This window comes from Pseudorca crassidens, chromosome 2, assembly GCF_039906515.1.
Source record: "Pseudorca crassidens isolate mPseCra1 chromosome 2, mPseCra1.hap1, whole genome shotgun sequence".
Taxonomy (NCBI): domain Eukaryota; kingdom Metazoa; phylum Chordata; class Mammalia; order Artiodactyla; family Delphinidae; genus Pseudorca; species Pseudorca crassidens.
Genome location: NC_090297.1, coordinates 38,848,872 through 38,855,770, shown reverse-complemented (window position 1 = coordinate 38,855,770; position 6,899 = coordinate 38,848,872). Strand labels below are relative to the sequence as shown.

Here is a 6,899-nt window from a genome sequence, read left to right as displayed (position 1 = left end):
GGGCTCACTGAGAAGGTGACATCTGAGCAAAAAACAACAAAGAAGTAGGGGAGAGGGAGACCCGTCCAGACAGAGGGAACAGTGAGTGTGAAGTTTCTCAGGCTGAGGCGCAACCAGGAGGCCAGTGAGGCTGGAGCATAGAGGCCAGGAGTGAGCAAGGAGGGAGATCAGGGAAGGAAGGCAGGGACAGATGATGGAGGACTTTTAAGCCACTGTAAGAATTTTTACTTTTCCTCTGAGTGTCTGGGAGGCCACTGGAGGGCTGGGAGCACAGGAGTGGCAGGATCTGACAACCATTTAATGGACCACTCTGGCTCCAACGTTTGAGAACAGCCTGAAGGGAAGAGGGCAGGAGCAGAGAGACCAGTTAGGAGGTTAATAATCCAGGAGCAGTATGATGGTTCTTGGACACAGATGGTAGGTAGCAGGGGAGGCTGAGAAGTGGCTGGACTGTGGGTAGGATTTTGAAGGTAGAGTCAGCAGGGTTTTCTAACAGAGGATCACACAACTCCCCCGCTCGGTATTGTGAAGCCAGGAGGAAGGTGTCTGGAGGGTCTCCATGTGGATGCCATGCTGCAGGGACCGGATGGGAGGCACCTGACCGTTCCATGAAAGCCTCGTGAATACCGCCCAAGGGGTGTCCCCAGGGCCTGCGAGCCCCTCCCCACCGCTCCCTGCCCAGACAGGACCGCAGAGGCCACAGGTTACGGAGAGGGAGCTCACACCCCGGCAAAGATTGATGCCTTTTAAACAGACCCAGAGTGAGAAGGACAGAGAAAGTCAATATTTGTCCGAGCAAGCCAAACAGGCAGGCTCACCCAGGAATGTGAGGGAGGGAGGGGGGCCCAGCGCCCAGAGAACATTATTTCAACAGACAGATATTTGGAAACCGCCACTGTCCTGGTGTGGGGGGAGGGAGCAGTTCATCCAGCCCTAGTTTCTGCCCAGAGATGGATGGGACCAGGCCAGGCAATGAGTGGGCAGGGAGACTCACCCAGTCACAGCAGAAGAGCTGGCCCACCAGCTCGACTGGAAATCAAGGGTCAGAGAGGCGAAGGGATTGGACCCGGGACATACAGGTAACCCCAGCCCCACCCCGTGTATCTTCACGTCTTTCAGGCTGAACTGCGGGCATCTCAGCCCACGCTCTGCAGCTCCAGGATCCAGACCCTACCCACCTGCTCCCTGTCACCCACGCCACACTCCAGCCATTCTGAGCAATTTATGGCCCCAAAACACGCCGGATGCTAAGCTTATGTTCACCACTATGCCGTGGCCCACACCATTCCCCTACCTGCCACTCCTTTTGTTAACTCCAATTCATTCTTCAAAACCTGGTTCAAGGTTCACCTCCACCAGCAGCTTTCTTGTTTTAGGGCTAAGAGCTTGAGGCCTAAAACCAGGGAGTGCTGGATTTGCCAGTTACTGGCTAAATGACTCAGGAAATTCCTTAACCTTCATATGCCCTAGTTTCCTCATCTGTAAGATGGCGCGGTAGGCTGAATACACCCCCTCCCAAAGATGTCCACATCCTAATCCCCTGGAACCTGTGAAATGCATTACCCTTATGTAGCAAAAGGGACTTTGCAGGTGTGATTAAATTAAGGGTTTTAAGATGCGGAGATTATCCTGGATTATCTGGGCGGATCCAATGTAATCACAAGGGTCCCTATGAGAGGGAGGCAGAGGGTCGGAGTGAGAGAAGGGGATATGGTGACAGAAGCAGAGATTGGAGTGATGCAAGGGCCACGAGCTGAGAAACACAGGCAGCCTCTAGCAGCTAAAGAGGCAGGGAAGTGGATTTTGCCCTCGTTGCCTCCAGAAAGCACCAGCCTTTGCCAACACTTTGACTTTAGTCCAGCGAAACTGATTCTGGACTTCTGGCTCCAGAACTGTAAGATTATAGTTCTGTGCTGTTTTAAACCACTAAGTTTGGTGGGAATTTGTTACAGCAGCAACAGAAAACACATTCAGATGAGTTCAACGTTCATGCCTAACTGCTGGGCTCTTGAAAGACCAAACGGCATTCCACATAGAGGCCACTTAGCGTGGTACCTGGGACAGAGAAAGGGCTCAGGAGTGTCAGGTGTCCGAGTTGGGGTTCCCATAGCCCCCCGACCCCTTCACAGTCCCCGACAGCTTGGTCTTTAATTGCTCATTTACATCTCTGCCCCTCCAATCTGTGAGCAATTTGAGTGCAGGCTCACGGTACCCTATCAGTCTTGGTATCCGCAACTCCAGCCACAGAGCAAGTCCTCAGTAAGTGTGGAATGAATAAATGAATGCATGCTAGCTTTGGCCCATACACGGTGTGGCTTTCATCGTACAGTAGAATCTCAGAGAGAGTAAGACAATTTCAAATTCTAGGATCCAGGGGACCAAGGCTTGGAATCCAAATGCCAGAAGAGATCTCTGGAAGTGGCCGGGTCCTGCAGGGCCGCCGGTGGAGGTCTGATCACCGAGCTGGTCCTCTTTCCACTTAGATTCCCAGGTGGCCCCTCCTTGCTGACGGTGTGAAAGGCAGTGCCCAGAGATGCTTTACTACCTCTGAATGCAGTTCGCACACTGGCTGCCGCCTCCAGGTTAGAGGTTGTGGCTATAAAGACAGCACGTGTGATAGGCAACTTTAGGCACGGATCGTGACGATGGAGAAGCAGACAGTCACCATTTAACGGCCTTTACTGTGTGCCCCGTATGGTATAAAGCACTTTAAGTCATTATTTCATTTCATGCTTAGTGTGTATTTTTATTCCCATTTATCAGGTAGAAATTGAAGTTCAGGCAGGTTACTCAATTTGCCCAAAGTCACAGAGCTCACAAGAAGCTGGGCCAAGATTCAAACCCCAGTCTGTCTGTCTGGAGAGCCTGTTCCATAACCACCAGCCTCCACTGCCCATCAAGCTGCCGTGTTCTCAGATTGTGTTGTCTCGTCTATAGAAGCCGGATAGGACGTCAGGGCAGTTAGCTTGGGGTACTTGTCTGAGTTCCCCTCTAGATTTGTTCAACAAACGCTTGTCAAAACTCCTCTGGGTCAGGACTTGCTCTGTGCACGGGGTACAGAGAGGCGATCCAGCCCAATGGGGGAGATAGACCCTGAGCAATCACAACTCAGTGGCAAGTGCTGGGATAGTGGGACACGAGAGGCCATGAGGACGTAGGTATCAAAATCTGATGGGCCTCAGAAATAAGCTTCCTTGGCAACAGCCAAAAACATAGGGTGTGGGGGAAGGCACATCCTTTGAAGGGGAAACTCCAAGACAAGGAAACTGCATATGCAAAGGCCCAGAGGGAAGAGTATGGAACATTCAGGAAAACACAAGTCATTCAGGGTGGCTGCAGGGGAGTGGATCAGGGAGTGAAAGCTGAAGCATGAGCAGGGGCCACATGCAGACCACAGCGCTGAGAATGCGCTGGAGCCCGAGGGCAATGGGACACGCTGGAAAGGTTTTAAGCAAGGAAGGGACTTGGCCAAATTTTATTAGCTTTCTAAAGTAATAATAATAACAACAGCATCTATCACTTGTCCAGTACTTGTTATGTCTCAGCTCTTCTTCTAATCCTTCTACATGGATTAATTCACTTAATCCTCAGTATAGCATCATCACTAACATATAACATCCCAGTTTACAGATGAGGAAGCTGTAGCACAGAGAGGTTGAGTAACTTGTCCAAGTTCACACAGCTAGTAAAGTGGCAGAAATTAGATTTGAACCCAAATGATCTGGCTTTAGAGCCCAGGTCCTCACTCTCCTGAACTCTTCTTCTAGGAGGCAGGGTTTAGACGTGTCTGGATGACACCAGGACCCAACACAGAGCAAAGTAAAGAGGAGGAGGTATCCAGGAACTCTGTGCTAGGCTGTCCAGCAAGTGGGTCTGGCTCAGGGAGAGGGACCCTGCTCTCCAAGCTGCTCCTGGCCCAAAGCAGTCGGTTAACTACACACATCCCAGCCTGCCTTGGACTCACTGCCCGGCGCCCGCCCACAGTGCAGTGAGTTCTCAGGGCAGTGCCTTATCTTCCCAGATTTCTCTGGGTTTTCTCCCAACTCCACTCTTCTGGAAGGCCTTTCCGCTTTGCTGCAGATCCTATCTCCCCGCATGCTTCCCATTAGGAAAGCGATTAGCACTCATCCATTTGCATAAGCACATGCTCCCCCGCTCCTCCCCACCCCGGACCCAATTGAGCCATGGCCTCTGCTTGGCTGGAAAGGGGATCCCTCTGCAAAACCCGCCTGGTGCCTTGTCGGAAGCCACTTGCCTTCTTAAGGTGCCTCATTTTCCTCATCTTTAAAGGGGGATAATGGATTGGATGTTTCTGGGAGTCTGGGGAAGAATGGGTACATGTACATGTATGGCTGAGTCACTTCGCTGTGCACTTGAAACTATTACAATACTGTTAACTGGATATACTCCAATATAAAATTAAAAGTTTTAAAAAAATTATGACATGCAAAAAAATTTAAAAGTGGGGATAATGATACCATGTACTTCACGGGGCTATTGTGAGGATTACATGTGATGATATATATGAATAATGTGTAATCAATAAACAACAGTATGGGGGGATATATTACTATTATGAATGTTATTATCACTGCCAATCAAATAATCGTTGCAATTAAAGAGATACACATAGAGTAAAAGTTCAGCTCTGTTGTAGCCATTCTGAAAATCAAAAAGAAACAAACCACATTAATCACTGACAGGCTACTACTTGGCAGGCAGTGAGCTGGGAGATTTCATATGTCCTCTCATCTAATTTTCACAATTTCTCTATGAGATAAGAACTGTCCCCATTTTACAGATGGGAAAACTGAGGTGCAGAGATCTGAGGTCACTTAACCAAGGTTACATACCTTATAAGTAGCTTTGAACCCAGGTCTACCTGGCTGCATAAGCCTGGACTTGCTCTACTGGACCATGCTGCTCCCCAGATCCAGGTCTCCTCTGAAATGCAGAGAAAGCAGTGAACATCTGTGGAGCTGCTGCCAACCCCAGTCCTAAGACTCATAAGAGAGACTGACAGGAAGTGTTGTTGTGCAAAATAATACAAATGACTCTTACTAGATGCCAGTGTTCATGAAGTCAATCTCACAACAACCCTATAAGGTAGGTTATCCCCATTTTCTTGATGAGGAAACTGAGACACAGAGAGGTGGAGTGACTTGCCTAAGGTCATACAACTAGTAAGTGGCAGAGTCAGGATTTGAACCTGGGTACTGTAGCTCCAGACCTTGTGCCCTTAAGCTTAACCTCTACACACAATACTGGAGATGCTGAGAGGTGAAACATGTCCCTGTACACACACACGCACACGCACACGCGCGCACACACACACACACACACACACACGGCATTCCCAATGACCCAGGCCACTATACCTCCTATGGCCCCACCCCACCTTTCACTACGTTATATCCAGGATGTCCCCAGATAAGAATATGTGGACGGAGGTATATACCTGGCTTCCAAGACACCAGGTTCCCAAGGCCCATTATGGAAGGAGCCATCCCGGTGCACAGGCAGCCTCGGGGCACCACTTCCCTGTCAGGCCTTGCTGCTAGTCAAATACCACGGGCCTCAGACTGTGATCATGATAGGAGGACTTGGCGCTGCTTTCCAGTGCCCGCACTGCGGTCCATCTGTTACCCTTTAGAAGGGACTCAGCAGTCCTGGCTGAGTTGCTGGAGAAGCAGATGTGTGGGGCACAGCTCTCCCTGCACACATCCCCAGCTTTCAGCTGTCTTCGAGGAGAGAAAAGCGCTCCAGACCTCACAACTTCCTCCTTTCCCCACGGGTCCTGGGTATCTGAGCCCTGCTCCTCTTTTCCAGGGACAATCTGGGAACCCAGCAGTCCTAGGAAATGCCCAGCACACCATCCATCCAGTGCCCACACCCCAGACCCTTCCCCTCCATCCTCAGCATCCCAGGACCCAGGCTCCTCCCAGACTCTAGGGGTCACCCGGGAACCCCAGCGCAGCAGCTCCAGCACTAGCAACCTTTGTAGATGACAAAGGACTCCTCCAAGAACTTCACTAACTGGCAGAACCAAACAACAGACAGAGGCTCTGTCCACAAAAGGAGCACAGTTTGAAACAAAGAAGGAAAAAAAAAAACTTTTCTGCAGGTGGAAACACAACTGCTGAGAAAATAGCCTACTGAGTGATGAGCCCAGAAGCCCAGGCCTCCATCATCTCATTCATCTACTGCTTGCTCAGATCAATGCCCACTGGACAAGGAAGTCAATGAACTAAACTCAGCACAAGCTCAGAATTCTAGCATCCGAGTTCTGTCACTGCCTTTTTATGTGACCTTAAGAAGAGCCTTCCATCCCTGGGCCCCTGTAAAATGAGGGGTTGGTCTCTCACCCTCTAAGACTGAAGGATACAGATGTCGAGGGCTCTGGTCCAGCGTATCTCTGCTATTACTAGCTCCAGATTCTTGGAGAAGCACTCACTAGTGTCCAGACAGGATCATAGAAGGTGGTTGTTCCCCCATCTCTCATCCCAATTTGTCCACATCTTGTCTCTTCAGTAAGAAAAAGGAAAGAGGGCTGACTCTGAGACAGGCTGCGAGAAGATTCGCAGGATGGAGTGTATCTGCCAGGGGGTGGACCTGTTGGCTAGAGCCAAGCAATTGTCCCCTTAATTAAAGACATGCCCTGGATCACGGAGCAGCCTGTGGGGACTGACTCATTCACACTGGGACCAAGAGCCAGCCTCGGCTAAGGAGTCTGCTCTCTGGCTCAGGGGAGGAGGTGGACCTGTTTATGGAAATGACTTGAACTTTTCTTCCCTCGAGAAAAACAACCTTTTTTTTTTTTTTTTTTTTTTGGTGGAGTAAACAAAACAGGATTCTGCCACACTCCAAACCAAGAATTTCAAGTCTCATTCCAGCCTCCT

The 6,899-nt window shown here is 50.1% G+C and overlaps 1 long non-coding RNA gene across 1 annotated transcript; it reads right to left on the bottom strand.

The window, feature by feature from the left end:
- Window positions 1–2,457: 2,457 nt before the first annotated feature.
- Window positions 2,458–6,530, bottom strand: LOC137210443 (uncharacterized). The gene is made up of 3 exons (XR_010936523.1): window positions 6,455–6,530; window positions 4,854–4,944; window positions 2,458–2,596 (listed from the first exon to the last, which is right to left on the bottom strand). It is a non-coding gene; the product is annotated as an uncharacterized lncRNA (long non-coding RNA).
- Window positions 6,531–6,899: the final 369 nt, after the last annotated feature.